Genomic DNA, 15,334 nt, shown 5'->3' on the forward strand with positions numbered 1-15,334 from the left:
GGGAGGCTGGTTGTGAGTTATGTGGTCACTCTTTGGAATCGATACCTCACTGTTTTTGGAACTGTGCAGAGGCAATCAACATTTGGGGTAAAAGTCTTAGGATAGTGGCAACATGCGGTGTGAATGGGAGAGTTGTGCGGGGGTCCTTATAGGGTTTGAAGCTAACTAGGGAAGGCTGGGCAGAACAACTAAATCCACATGGTCATGGATTTATAGTGCAGGGTGGCAGTGTATTCAAATGTGTTGGAGTGAAACCTGGTACAAACTCTGGGTTTGTTTAGGAGATATGGATGTTGGTGGCATGCTTCTCGGTTTGGCACATTTGGACCAGACGATATATGTTTGTTTTTCAGCAACAAAAACTCCCAAGCGGTGAAGTGTTGCTAAACATTTAGTTCGAGCTGGTATCTTGACTGCGTGGACGATACAACTCAATTGAAGGGAACTCGGATGAAGCAGAAAGGTCTCAGTCAAAGTTTTTGCTAAAATGGGGTCGTTCTCTTATGATGGTAAATTCAACGTCAGGGCCGAAATGGAACTACCAAGCACCGAGATGATTGTTTCCATCATTGGCTTCCATTAGTGGACAAAAGATGTAATTATGTGGTTACCATGTAAAAAGAGTTAGCGGGATACTTTTGTTGTAAATAGCGGGGTGGGGATTATGCTTAGTTTTGTGTGGAGTAGTGTGAGTTTTGTTGATTATGGCTGAACTTTGTTGTACTTCGTTTGCTAACTAATGGGAAGTAGTGTTTTTTTTTGGAAAAAAGAGAGAGGTATGTTTTAAATGATAATCTTAATTCAATTACAACATTGAAGTATTTTGTATGTACATCCTTTTAAGTTGAAGGCTTATGTTTTCTCATAATGACAACAGATAGAATATGAATTATAGTATTTTCTCGTGTCTCACATTTAACAATATCAACTTCAGTTAGTGTCTCATTTTGATGGCTAAATTATTGTAAAAACGATATGCATGTGTTTCTCATCTTACACACATGTATGTATATGTGAACTTTATTAACGAACCCCTTAGGCCTTAGAATATTAAGTTTGTCACACATAATACAATAAGTTTTTGGGTGATTCCTTCTTCATAGATTTTACTCATTCCATGACCAATCTAGTTGTATTTGAATGAGAGAGAACGAGAGAGAGCTTGTGTCTATCTATATACTTCAAGTCGTTCACATGGTTTGGTCTTTTGTTAATATGCATCTTTTTTCACCGCCATTGTTGACAACATTTCAAAATATATAATGCATGTATTAGAAAATCCAACTTAGTTTCTCATACTAAGCATCATTATCAGAAGCTTTGTAGAGAGCAATACCGTGACATGTTGGGCAGGATCGGGTAGCTTGAAGGCGTTGAAATATTTCATATGGATTGTCTTTCCTCTTAAAATATAATAATTCCTAGTGAACATAAATAATTGTCACCCCAACAACTCTAGATATGTTGTGATGCAATGTTCTATAGCTATTAAAGGAATTTTGAGCATGCAATGCACCATTTTAAGAGAATGACTTCATTAAATGTTAGACACAAAACATTTCAATATTTGTTGAGACTATAGTTTTCTATTTCGAAACATTTTTTGATCTTTTCAATTTTCATACATTTAATTCTTTATTGTTTTACAATTGAATGCTATAGTACGATGAGTTACTCTGACAAAGTATTCAAATCACCATCTAAAATGATAACGTTGGGTCCACCGATAGTGCCACAATCATAACAATCCAAGCTGAAATCATCAATTTGGGGCATGTAAAAAAACACAGTAGCCTTGTCTAGAGCTCGCCTCGATCTTACCTCTACCTAGGCTTATCTGACATCACATGCATATGTCCCTATAAAGTGAGTCTTACATAAAGGAGCTACAATGAAAAGAGCAAATGGAATACATACATGATCTAGTTAGGAACATGTAGATATCCATAAGTTACCATTAAATATGCAAAGTTTTTGTTTGATCATGGACGTCAATGTTGTTGGAAGGAATGCTTCCACACTCTTGTCATCTTTTTATAGGCGTTTGTACAAACATTGTTAATGTCCGAAATGTACGGATGCACTCTCATATCTACATGGAGATGTACACGACAAACATTTATGGACATGCGATACACACTTATGGAATTACATGGAGATGTTTGGTAAATTAAAGATAAAGGTATATACTTTTGAGAATTTTTAAATTACATAAAGGTGGTTTCATACATTGTGTTTTTATATGATGGGCATATACTATCTCCGCGCGATCTTGATGTTTTTAACAAAGTCATGGTCTCATAACTAATCATCCCACCAATAGTTTTCTTATATGGAGAAGCTGAAATATGCATAGTTGGGAGAGCACCTTTAGTGCTTCACCATAGTAAATGACTAATCCATTGAGAGCTCAATACATTTTGTGTACTCGAAGATAAGGAGACATTAAAAAACAAACCAAATAGAAATGAGCATGTAGTGCATGTGCAACGTACATTTTAACTACCATATGCAATCATAAAGTGTTGTAGAATGTTATATCCAAATTTTATCGAAATATACCCCTAGACAAGGGTATGTAGTATGTATTATGCCATCTCTACTATCTAGCATTCAAATATACATATAGTGAACCATTCTTCATTTATCATTGATTGGCTAAATGTATGTATAGTGAGCCATTCTTCGTTTATTATTGATTGGCTAAAATGTATATTGAACCATTCTTCATTTATCTTTAAATTTATATTCTAAATTCATTTATCTTTAAATTTATACCACAATTATATTCTAAATTTATAGACATTTTTTATGCCAAATTTTGCATGTAAGAGAACCAAGATATGCTCACATCTCAACTTTTCATTTTGGAATAAATAGAAATGTCTTAAAATATATTTTGTGCCACATCTTTTACAAGGCTTATACACGATGTTCTTTCTAGTTAAACATAAAACAAGATATAGGCTATGGTTCCTCGTTTCATAGGTGTGCAAGAAGTTCTAGCTTATTGATACAACTGCAAAAACTTCATCCATATTGTCGGATAGCCACCAAGTTATGCTTGCTCATCAAAAGGGGAGGCATGAGCTCCTTTCAGACCAATTGGAATTTCTCTATCCCCTTGACACCCTTCATTCCAATCACCCAATTCTCATGATAACCATCCCAAGCCCTCTTGAACTTGCATTTTGGTGGATGTCCGATGGACCTCATATTTGGCACACCTGTTAATATAGTCCACATTCATGAGTCTACATATACATTTGGGTTAATAATATATTAGGCCAAGAAAATAGATCAATGCATCAATCGATCTTTGCAACATTTTAGAAAGGCTTTACTATAACTTCAAATGTTTCTTTTGCTGGATATTGAAAGCAACATCATTAAACATCCCATTATGAAGCAACGGGATCATTACAAGCAAATTGGTCTTACAACTTCTTAAGGTAAGGATGTAAAATGTTTACCATAATGGGGAATGTAAGAACCTTATGATGTAAACAATTCTTTATATTTAGTACATTAATATTTAAAAAATGTTATAAAATTACTTTTGATATGAAGACATGAAATGTTTCTTCATATGGTTGTTTTTTGATGTCGTAGTCATTAATACACAAGCACGAATTAGATCCTTCAATAATATCTATTGTGTATGGTGAGTTTTTTTTTTAAAGGAAAGATACACTTTAGTATATTACTTGAGAAATGTTCATAGAGAAAACAAAAGGAGACATTTCATCTCACTTCTATTGTGATACAAAGGCAAGTACCAACATGTGATCAAACGAATGATATCATATAAGAAACAAGTGGGGCAATAACTACGAGGTATGCAACAAAGAAGAAGGTATGACATAATTCCACCTTAGACCAGAAGTTGTATCTGAAAATAAGTGAAGCCCTTGCCATCGTTTCTTAAAGGCTACTTGACGTTGCCGTATTACTTTTTCTCCTTGATGTCAAAGAACCCAAATATTTGTATTCTATCTTGGCTCGAAGGATGGGCCATTGTCATGCTACATAATGAAAGCCAACCTAATGTATATCCAATTTTGAAATATGACGTAGAGGTTCAATTTTGAAATATGATTGCAATCAAAGTATAAATGCCCTACTGCCGTGAAGCATTGGACTGCAAATAATGTGCATGCATTGCAACTTACCAAAATTTTGAAATGGTTGTGGAGTATGCAATTGCCGAAAAAAGTTATTTGTTTTCGTTGGTTGTTGATGCATTATGCTCTTCTTGTTGGTGCTTGGTTGAAGAAAAATCAACAATATGCTTGTGGAATGCATTGTGGTGCATCAATAGAATCTATTTTGCATGTGTTTTGGTTATGTCCCTAGATCAAGCAATTTTGGAGTAAGTTGTTTTTATTGCTGAGACAACGTTATTCTCATTCTATTTTCTTGAGGGGTGTAGTATTATGGGGCGTCCTTCATGGAGATGTGATGAAGTATGAAAGTAGGCATGCTTCTCATGTCTTTCTTTTCCCATGGACACCTCTATCTCACCACATTTCCAACTTCTATTCGATGGTTTAGAATTGAAAATCTTCCATTCTATGTTGCTATCATTTTGTAAGTGAGAGTATGTCATATCACTCTATTTTCATGACAAAACCCACTCCATTCTTTAGAGAATTATTCTCCACCATTATCTTATTTAATTGTAGCGATCTTACTTCGAAATTGGTTCTCAACAAACTTCACAAGGTCTAAAAGTATTCAAGGCTCTAGATTTTTGCTTAAGAAAATACAAATTTGTAAAGGCAATGCTAAATGTTGGTAGTTTGGTGAGGGACATGTTGAGTCACAACTCACAACGTCATATAAAAAGGGTCAAATGTGTAAGGACTCTTTTGTGTGTGATGATATATTTGATCTTGTACAATAGAGTTCTAGTGAATGAGGGAATCATGAATGGGGATTGACAACCACATGAGATATCAAGTGGGTGGAACATGGTGTATAGATGAGGCTATCATACCCCATAAGAGGTTAACAATAAAATGATCATCTATAAATGAGATGGAACATTTATAGTCATGTAATGATATGGCCTACACTGGCTAGCACGAATCAAAATGAAATTAAGTACAACCATCTCTCTATTTTGTTGGTATTGAGTGGAAACTTTTAAGGACATTGTTCTCCATAGATGTAGCCTTCAAAGAGGGATATGTGTTTTGAATAGAGTTGTTGGAATGACTTCAAGTAGTTTATGTATTTGACCCATTTTCATTGACTTCATATTATGTGCACTAGGAAATATTACCAAAGATGTATCGTATCAATGTTGAGATGTCTTTTTTTTCTCTTCTAAACGATGGAAAGGAAGTGATTATCCTTCCCAAGCCCATCTTGTGTACGACAATGACTAGCCATTGATCCTTCTCCATTTAATATTGCCCATGTTGCCAATATGGATCCACAAATAATACCATTACACCATGTAAGACCAAAACTATTGTGCCCACTTATTTTACCAAAATGAGAGATTATTGAGAGATATATAGCCTCCAATCTGTGACTTTCAGCATACATGCTGGACATCAATGCATATCCTGCCATTGTATCAGGATCCAATTTGATAGCTTCATTCAAGCACAATTTCCCCATATTTATATTGCCAAAGCATCTACATGCTATTAATAAGGTCAACCAAGTACACATATCTGTTGCTATTGTCATTGTTCGAAGCATCAACTCAACCTCTTTAAGACAACCAGATTGTCCAAGTAGTTGAACCATGTAGTTATAAACCATTCAATTATAATGCTCAATACAATCATACCCTTCTTCAATGTTTTCTGCATGATTGCAAGCCGACAAAATACTAGTAAATGCAACATCAATTGGTCCAAGAATTAATCCATGTTGTTCCATCTCTTCAAGCAATGCCTTGCTATTATGTGCATACCATGTAGAGAGACCTCCATGAAACCCCATCATGAAATGGCAGTATATTGAACATTCGGTGACACTCTTCCAAGTTTCTACATGCTACATACATGTTAATGAGCAAATTGCCTATGGCAACATCTGAATAAAATCCATGCACAAGTTTTCTTAAAATTTGGGTAGCTATCTCCTCTACATCAAAAGTTTTCTTAAAATCCAATGTCAAGATTTCTTGATGTTATATGGGCATGAATAAGTGTTTGATCCATATTTTAAAGAAGTTAATTGTGACAAAATTTGGGTGTGGTGTTTTTAGGATTCCTCCAATTGGTAATTGGTGGTGTATTATTGCACATAGTGAAGTTCTATTATGGTCCTATTAGCAATGACTTCCCTCATGATAGTAAATGTCTCAATTTTTCCTAGAACGTATAGACATTCAAGACGCTAATTGTTCTTGTTTAATTTATTGATATGTTAACTTCTCCTTAACTAATGGTTGCTTTTGTGCCACTATGATAATCTATGAACCTAACTTCTAGTTATTGTAGAAGAGCTTTACAGTTGTGCAAGAGGTTCTTGCGTACTATGTGGTGTGTCTTGCAGGTATTGAAGAACCAAGGTTTCTCGACCTTCACCATCTTTGTTGTAGGCAATTACGATTATATTGCACAATATCTTTTTCTATTTTCTACTTCCCAAATGAATGATTGAATGAAGTTGTTTTCTTATTCTTTTTTCGCGGTTCTTATTATCTTCCTTTTCCTCTTTGATCACATTCAATTTGGCTAGGTTTGCAACACAATACAATGATTATAGTCTATAGATATTGTCCCTAGAGAAGGGTTCTTCTTTGGAGGGAAGATTTGGAATTTCTATTTGTGGTAATTTCCTCTCTGATGTTTCCATAACCATATGACTAGCTTTAGATTGACCATTTGGTCTTCCTTCAAAATTCATCTTGTTTGATCTTTGCTATTAGATTTTCTAGATTGGGATTCTTTCATGATTATGGATTCCTACAAAGGGGGTCCACGATGGTAAGGCACCCATGAGTATTTCAAAATTTGATATTTCATCGATGTTACCCACAATGACCATTGCATCTTATTGACATCGCCAAGTGCTTATGAAGATATATATTGTTTATCTACACAACCCCATGCTCATCAAGATTCTATGTCAAAGACTTTGATGGTGACATCACCAGGTTGGATAACTACTTCAAGCAATCCCCCATTGTTGTTGGGTGGGTTTCCTTTGGCATTGTCTTTAAAATGAAGACATATTTCCAATGGTACATGCTTATTCTATGGAGGAGTGGTTGATGAAAATGCCAAACATAGGTTTATTACGTACCAAATTGCTAAAGCCGCTTGGGTTGTTATATATGTTATATCAAAACTTTGGGCATCATTAACTGAGATTGTTTTGTCACCTTGTTAATGGGTTTTTGTTGAGGGTGTGAGATCTCTACCCTCTCCGTTGTGTAAGGTTGTGTTTGACTATCTTTGATTTGGGGCATGTGGTATACATGGAGCATAAGAAATGGGTTCTTGTGTGACGGACTTCATAGAGTACCATACATAACAAATACGTTGCCTAAAAAGAAAGTTGATTTGGCAAATTTCATGGCCATGCTCACACCTTGTCCCCACAAGAGTTGGCTTTATGCCGTTTAGTATTATAACACTTTAAAGGGTTTACTTGCCATAAGAACCTTTTGATATAATTGGAGTAATTGAGATACCAAGAATTTGTTGTATTGTCATGTTCTTATAATACAAACGTGATTTTGAGAGAGAGAGAGAGAGAGCTGGATTGGTATTTGCTAAATTTACTGTAATTTAATGGCTCAACTTCATAGATGGAGTGATTTTTCTTGTTTTAAGATATTGAGGATTACGACACAATTTGGACATGCACAATTCTCTCATGTGTTGGAAGGCACACACAGAGTTAAGTTGTACCTTGAAAATTGAAGGCAAGTACTGATTTGGCAACTCTGTTTATGGGAGCAACTGGAGATTCTTTCAGGAGTTGGGTGCGCACCTCTTGCCTATTGGCACCTCACCATGTCACGCGACCCATGTTGTGGCAACGCAGAATTATCCACATAGTACCAATGTTACAAGGTTCCTTCTTTTTTACATAGCCATGAATTGTGTGTTTTCACCAATAGAGAGGATGATAGAATAAGAGTGCATCTCTCTCTCTCTCTCTCTCTTGTGGTAAACGAATTGTGTCATGGGCCAATTTTGGTCTCAGAAGACGTTAATATATCTTTCTTTCTCTCTCTCTCTCTCTCTCCAATGTTGGGTCCCCCCTTCTTTTGTTTTTCTTATGCAAACACAATGGAGGGCATTAAAAAGTTGATCTTCTTGGGGTGAACTTTACTCCTTTTCCATTGTATTTACTTTTGTGATAATAATTAGAACCTTCTTTTCATCACAAACAAAAAGAAAAAGCAAGAGAGAGAGAGAGAGGGAGGGAGATCCATAAATCTGGTACAAAAGAAGGTACTCTCACAAGAAAGAACACAGAAACACACCCACCCACACATAAGCCATGATCCATGAGTCATGCATGTAAGCATGTATGCATGTATGTATACATATGATGTATTGTATGTATACATGCAAATGTATGTATGTATTGTATGCATTGTATGAGTATGGGGTCATGGGATGGTCATCATGTGGGTGGCCATCACACTTATGAGAATGATGTTGTGATGAGAAGCATGTGCAAAGTAAGTACCTTATATTTATATAAATTTGTTTAGTATATACCCACTTACTACTACTACATTACTACCACATCATCATCATCATCACCACCACTTCTACACACATTATATTCATGCACTCCTCCTCCTGCAATTAGTCTCCACTTATTCATTTGTATCACTGATTCTTTATCACCCCCCCCCACCCCCTTAAAAATGGTGGTATAGCTTCCATGGATCAGCTCAAGATTAGCTCCACTGCTACTGGTCTTCTGATCTATGACAAGGACTTGTCATGTCATGCACATGATGATGGTGATGGTGATGGTTCTTGTAGCCGGAGGTGTTATAATGGCTCTAGCTGCAGTGCAGCCATGATTCAGAAGAGGAGCAGGAAGGTGGTGAATCTTCAATTACTGGAGAATGAGGAAGAGCCGGACAATGATTCCGTGGAAGAATTGCAGGAGGAGGATGAATCAGAGAGAAGAAGAAGAAGGAGAAGAAGGAGAAGAAGAAGAGAAGAAATCATGGAACCACCTCCACCTCCCAGGAAGCCGAAGTCTAAACCTAGGTATGACAGTGCTTTGGCTCAGCTGCAGAGGATGAGGATGAGGATGATTAAGGCTCCTGTCCATTGCCATGACCATACACATGAGATGGAGGGTAGCTTCTTCTTCTTCATGGGTCCAGCAGCACAGGCTGAATTAGACCTCTTCTTCTCCTCTCTCATCCAACCCTCCTCCTCCTCCTCCTCCTGCAAACCTCCCACACCCACTCCTCCTCCTCCTCCACATTAAACTAATTACTCATTTTACATACACTTTGATCCTCGTCGCTCATGCTCTGTCCTCCCATTAATCTCATCTATACATATGTGTATGATTATGTGTAATGTATACATGTTTCAATATTGTCATCACCATCACCATCAATTCTCGCCTTTCAATTCCTTTCTTTTTTATATATTATTAAGACTGTTTTTTCCCATTGTATTCTATAAATCAACTTGCAGAGATGACCAAACACCTCTGCAATTCCTTCATACAATAAAGGCTGGTCTTGGTCTTTATAATTCGTTCGATTGAATCATTGATTCAGAGTTTGGAGTTCACGTAATTAAAAGTATATTCTGTGTGTGCGAAGAAAGATTATCGGATTCAATGGATAGAAGAATCGGAGGTTTGGGGGGCAGGAGTAACTGTGATGCCAAGAATCTGATAAGTTTTGGTTGGATGGCCCCAAGATCCAATTGGCAGAAGTAGTTAAAGTTAGTTAGAACCTTTAATAATAAAACCACTCGTATAAATACACTATGTATACAGTTATGTATCGAGTACTATACTTTACCATACATACATACATACAAATTTACAATACATACATACATAAGTGGTATACCGTATACATAGTTTACTACCGGGTGCGTGCATTTATGCATGTGTGTGTGTGTGGTATATGTATGCATGTATTGTTACGATTCCGAGACATGCCTAGGTGTTGTACTTAAGCCTGTTATACTAGATGTTATGTCCATGACTTAATGTTCCTCGATTCACATGATGCAAGTTGTAGGATGTCTGGTAGATTACAATTATGTTAAGGTGATTTTGCTCGATACTATTCGATGGGGATGAGTTGTCTGGAATGTGGTGCAAATGCATTAAATCAAATGCTTTATAAAAGTGAACATAAGCATGAGACCATTAGATTGGGGTGGGGGTGGGAGATTCTGTACAACGACGCGGTGCCCATTTAGTGAGACCAAACAAACATGATTCATGATTTAGCCTGAGATCATTATAAGATGAAGATCATTGTATGATTACGTGGTGATTATTTAGTGGTTCTTCCAAAATGTGGTGGACGCCTCTGTTTTTTGGTGTTTGCAATATAGGGATGGCACCTGCACATATGTTAGGTGCCCGTGTATTTTTTGTTTGAGAGGATAAATATACATGATAATGCCTAGAGTCAAGCCTAAAATTGTAGTTCCAATTACATTTCCTTAACAAGTTATGGGTTAACCACATGTTTCACTAGTGAGAACATTTAACCCCTAGCAAAACTTTCCCGATATATATATATATATTCAATACACCATGTACAAATAGTTGGTGGCAAAAGTCTATCTAACTATTGAACTTTAGTTCTCCTACACACCTTATCACCAAAGACTACTACAAAATAACTTCAAAATCACCTAGTAATGTGACAAATCATTAATGTCTATCATGGCAAGCAATGACATGCTTGAAAACATCATTGTATAGGCTTTGTTATTCATACACCAACATATTCATTTGATGTGAAGTCTTCTAATTTGGGCTAAAGTTAGAGGATATGCATATGTGAACGTGATCGGCTTCATGTCGAATACATAATATATACATTAAGTATGTGTTAATACGCAACAACAAAGACATCAACATCGGTACGAAGGACACAACTTACAAGTGTGGGACCAATAGAGAACATGTGAATTATTATAATGCTATAGTCTTAGGGTCACCCAAATGTAAAAGGGGACAATGTCTTTTTTGTAAATAACTATAATAAAGCTAGAGTGTTAGGGCCACTATTAGACCTTTTTAGTTCTTCTTGATATCTTAGTTTTCTCAAACCTTAAGGTTTCAAGCTCTCTCTCTCTCTCTCTCTCTCTCTCTCTCTCTCTAATATCTTCTTCTCTTGTTTGCGTGCTAGTGATTCTCATTAATCGAAGCATAGTTATTGTAGTGTTTATATTCTTTTACTTGTCTACATTGTCTAATGCTTAAGCCTTAACAAGGCATTTGTGAGCTTCATGGTGAGGACAACCTTTGAGAGAGGTGATTACGGAGGGTTCGCTACACCTATGTAAAAACTTGAGACTACTTGACAACCACACTTGCCCGACTTGCCATTAATAGGGTATATGGTGGTCCAAACTTCTGAACAAAATGATCTCAACGTGGAGGCATAACTCCGTTGAGACAAAGACATGTGCTTAATACGAACACCTTGAACCAACGCTATATATGTATGTATGTATGTGTTCATATTTTCATCATTAAATAGTTTGTTATGTTTGGACAAAACATTAATGTGAATACGTAGCACCGCCATAAATGGGTTATAATGTTTAAAATAAGTTTGAGACATAATTGTCTACATGTTTGTCACTAAATAGGAAACATATAATAGAGCTTGTAATAAAGAGAGATTATCTTTGATGGTGTAAACTTCATAGCTATCATGATTACCAGTGGCAGTCACATTCAAACACAACATTAGCTTCCTATTTAAGTTATTGAACTTAAAAGAGAATAGACACTTGGAAGGGATGCCATAATGTATTGGCATTCTGCACCAATAGAAGGAGATGCTAAATGATTCCTTTCAAGCATGCTTGAATCCTTGAATAATGATTGGATGTCAAACAAGGTGTTGCGTTTTAATGGCCAAAATGACATCAAAAGCTTGGATATAATGACTTCAACATTGATATGCATGAATATTTGAATTAATCTTAATCAATTTAGTACTCATACTAGTACATTGACCATCAGGATTGTAGCTTTATGTTCAAGACAATGAATGAAAAGCATCAAAGTCGACAAACAACTTGATCAAAAGTTACGCTTTTTATGTATAAGTGTTGCATTTTGTGTTTGAGAAAGTAGCAACTCTCTTGCTTTTTGGATATCGGAAAGCTATAAAAAGACATAGGGACAATTGTATAGGGGAAGATGGATAAACTTGAGGAGCAAGACAAGCTCTCATGAGAAAGTTCACTTAGCAGATTGTGTGAGAAAGCCACCAGGTTTGAGTAATATTCATATGGTGCATGGAGGAGTTGACTAGATCGAGGCTTGTTCTTGGAGGTTCTTTAGATGTTAATTGAGGCATAATTCTGAAGAGTATATTGCTCTTGGTGGTGTTTTTTAGCATTGCCTATTTGGGGATTGATTTATTATCATTTTCACACTATGTATGGTGAGGAGGTAAGACTATGTTAATTTTTATGCTATAAAGCCATATATATTCAAGAGCAAATCAAGATAAGTAGATATAATTTTAAACTAAATTTATGAAGGGTCTCATGTCAAATCAAATTTCAATATCAAACACATTTCTTGAGGCTTGAACTAGTTAAAACCTATATGTTTAAAATTATCAACTTTGACAAGATTGCCTCAACTTTGTGAAGTTGTATTTTGAGGGCATGTCCGAAGTCTCCTTTTATGTTTTTTCACATTGACATGCTTTAACACACAACTACATGATATTTAACTCTTTCTCCTAGGTCATACTTTTTTTACTTCCACATTAAATGTCTTTAGATCATCCCATATTCATTGATTGTTGGCACCGCCATACTTTATCCATGCTTCTAGTTCTAGCATGGTCGGTCCACTCTATATTATCACGGACATGCAACTCTTGTATGAGTGTTCAAGTTCATTCTTTGTATATTAATTGTAAAAGTTGGGGATTAGCATCAAGCCATTGGTACTTTTTTGTAATGGCCTATAACATTCCACTAATAAAATGTACAAACTTGTCATAGTTAGTCCCTCATTTTCAGCTTTTGTCAACATTAATACTTGAAGAGCGACATAATTGTATTTTGAAGTCTTCATGGTTCAATCTATGTTCCTTTTTGTGGTAGTTTAGCAACATTCACTATAGTCTATATTTAAATCTCTATAGCACATGCCTTCAATACCTTTTTGCATATATTTCCATGAATTAAAACTATACATCTTTTGGAAAAACTCCCATGTTACACTACAATTTTGAAAATTTAGCTTTTGTTGAACTCATATGATAGAGTTACATATTTCATAGTGGCGTCTCATTGTGTATTAACACCCTATATCATATTCATTCAAGACCTATCTAAAAAGGTACACATTATTTGTAGATTTTTCATGAATAGAATGCAAAATTTCCGTATACAAGCTTTGTATGTCAGTGTAGATGAATGCCTTCTCGTGTTACATTTGTGACAAATAAATCAATCAACAACCTTGGTTAAAGTCACATGTTATGGCTATAGATTTATGAGTCAACGTTAATATGTGAAGAGTGACATAATTGTATTTTGAAGTCTTCATGGTTCAATCTATGTTCCTTTTTGTGGCCATCTCACTTACAGGATAGTTTGGCAACATTCACTATATGTAAATGCTCTATATCACATGCACTCAATACCTTTTTGCATATATTTCCATGAATTAAATGGAAAGACTCCCATGTTACATTACAATTTTGAAAATTTAGCTTTTGTTGAACTCATATGATAGAGTTACATATTTGAATATTTCATAGTGACTTCTCAATGCTCATTGTGTATTAACACCCTATATCATATTCATTCAAGACCTATCTAAAAAGTTACACATTATTTGTAGTTTTTTCATGAATGGAATGCACCCTTTCCGTATACAACCTTCGTATGTTAGTTTAGATGAATGTCCTCTCATTTTACATTTGTTATTGCTATAGGTTTATGAGTGACCCCCATGAACTACCTCACATGGACTCAAATCATAGAATATTAAAGCTTGGATAACCATAATATAAGAGGCCATGAATTACTAAAGGACCCAATGCATGTGCATAAGCGGCCACATGTTCTTAGGATCAAGGCCCCTTTTCATGTGCGTCGGGTGAAGTTTTTTACTTTGGTATTTTACACCCCTCATATTCAGTACAAACATATTAACTATTTCAATCCATAAACTATTGATGTCAAGTACACTCAATCCATAATTGAAACTCTCTTTCGATGTGCATTGTTCATGAATAAAATGAATCTTTTTCGATCTAATACAGTCTTTATGTGCACATCCTCACTTAGATGATACTTTTACGTATGTGAATTAATGTGAGCAAAAGGCTTAAAAGTTCTTATTGGAAACCATGTGTTCTAGTTAGGTTGTAGGGCTTGCATACTTCTCTTGATGAAATATGTATCCAAAATTAGAGATTTTATCCAAGAGTTTACTTTTTTCATTTTGCATGTCCATAATATGTATTATGCTAACACTTTGCTTTTCAATCATATTTCTTTTCTAACTCATTACAAGCATCCACCGCCAAGATTAGTACTCATAGTACACCCATGTCTTGTACCTCAACCACGTACTTGAGGAACTTCTTGTTAGAATATATTCAATGATCATCTTTGATAACTAATTTTCTAACAAAGCATGTTGTGTTGCATTTTTGAATGACCCCTATATGAAGAGAAGTTATTGGTGCATTTTGACCTAAATGTGGATGCTAATCCCTACCATAGTAGTTGTGGTGGGGTGGGGTATTTGTGGGGCTTGTGCCCCCTTGGGTTCATGGTTCCACTCTCAAGAATATATTTTAATAATATTTCCTCTATATTCATCTACGAGTGGGGCAAAAAAAAAGGCAATTAAGTAGATTCTCTCAATATTTTCCTTAATAAGGGAGCAATGGTTTGTAACCAATGTGTGGAAAGTTGTGTACTTACTACTTACCTGCCTATCAACCAACTATTGCATGATATATAGGAATGAACCTTGAGTTGATTATAGAAGTACTAGAATTAGCTCATTCTGAAAAAACCTTAATTGCCAAAAATCTCCATTTAAGCTCCAAGTTGTTGACTGTTGATTTCATGGCTTAATCTATATTTAATCAAATCATTAAAACATTTTAATGGCACAATTGAGTGTC

Source organism: Azolla caroliniana, unplaced genomic scaffold (genome assembly GCF_043228905.1).
Source record: "Azolla caroliniana isolate FFs.n. ecotype wild unplaced genomic scaffold, voAzoCaro1.0.p SCAF_1, whole genome shotgun sequence".
Lineage (NCBI taxonomy): Eukaryota > Viridiplantae > Streptophyta > Polypodiopsida > Salviniales > Salviniaceae > Azolla > Azolla caroliniana.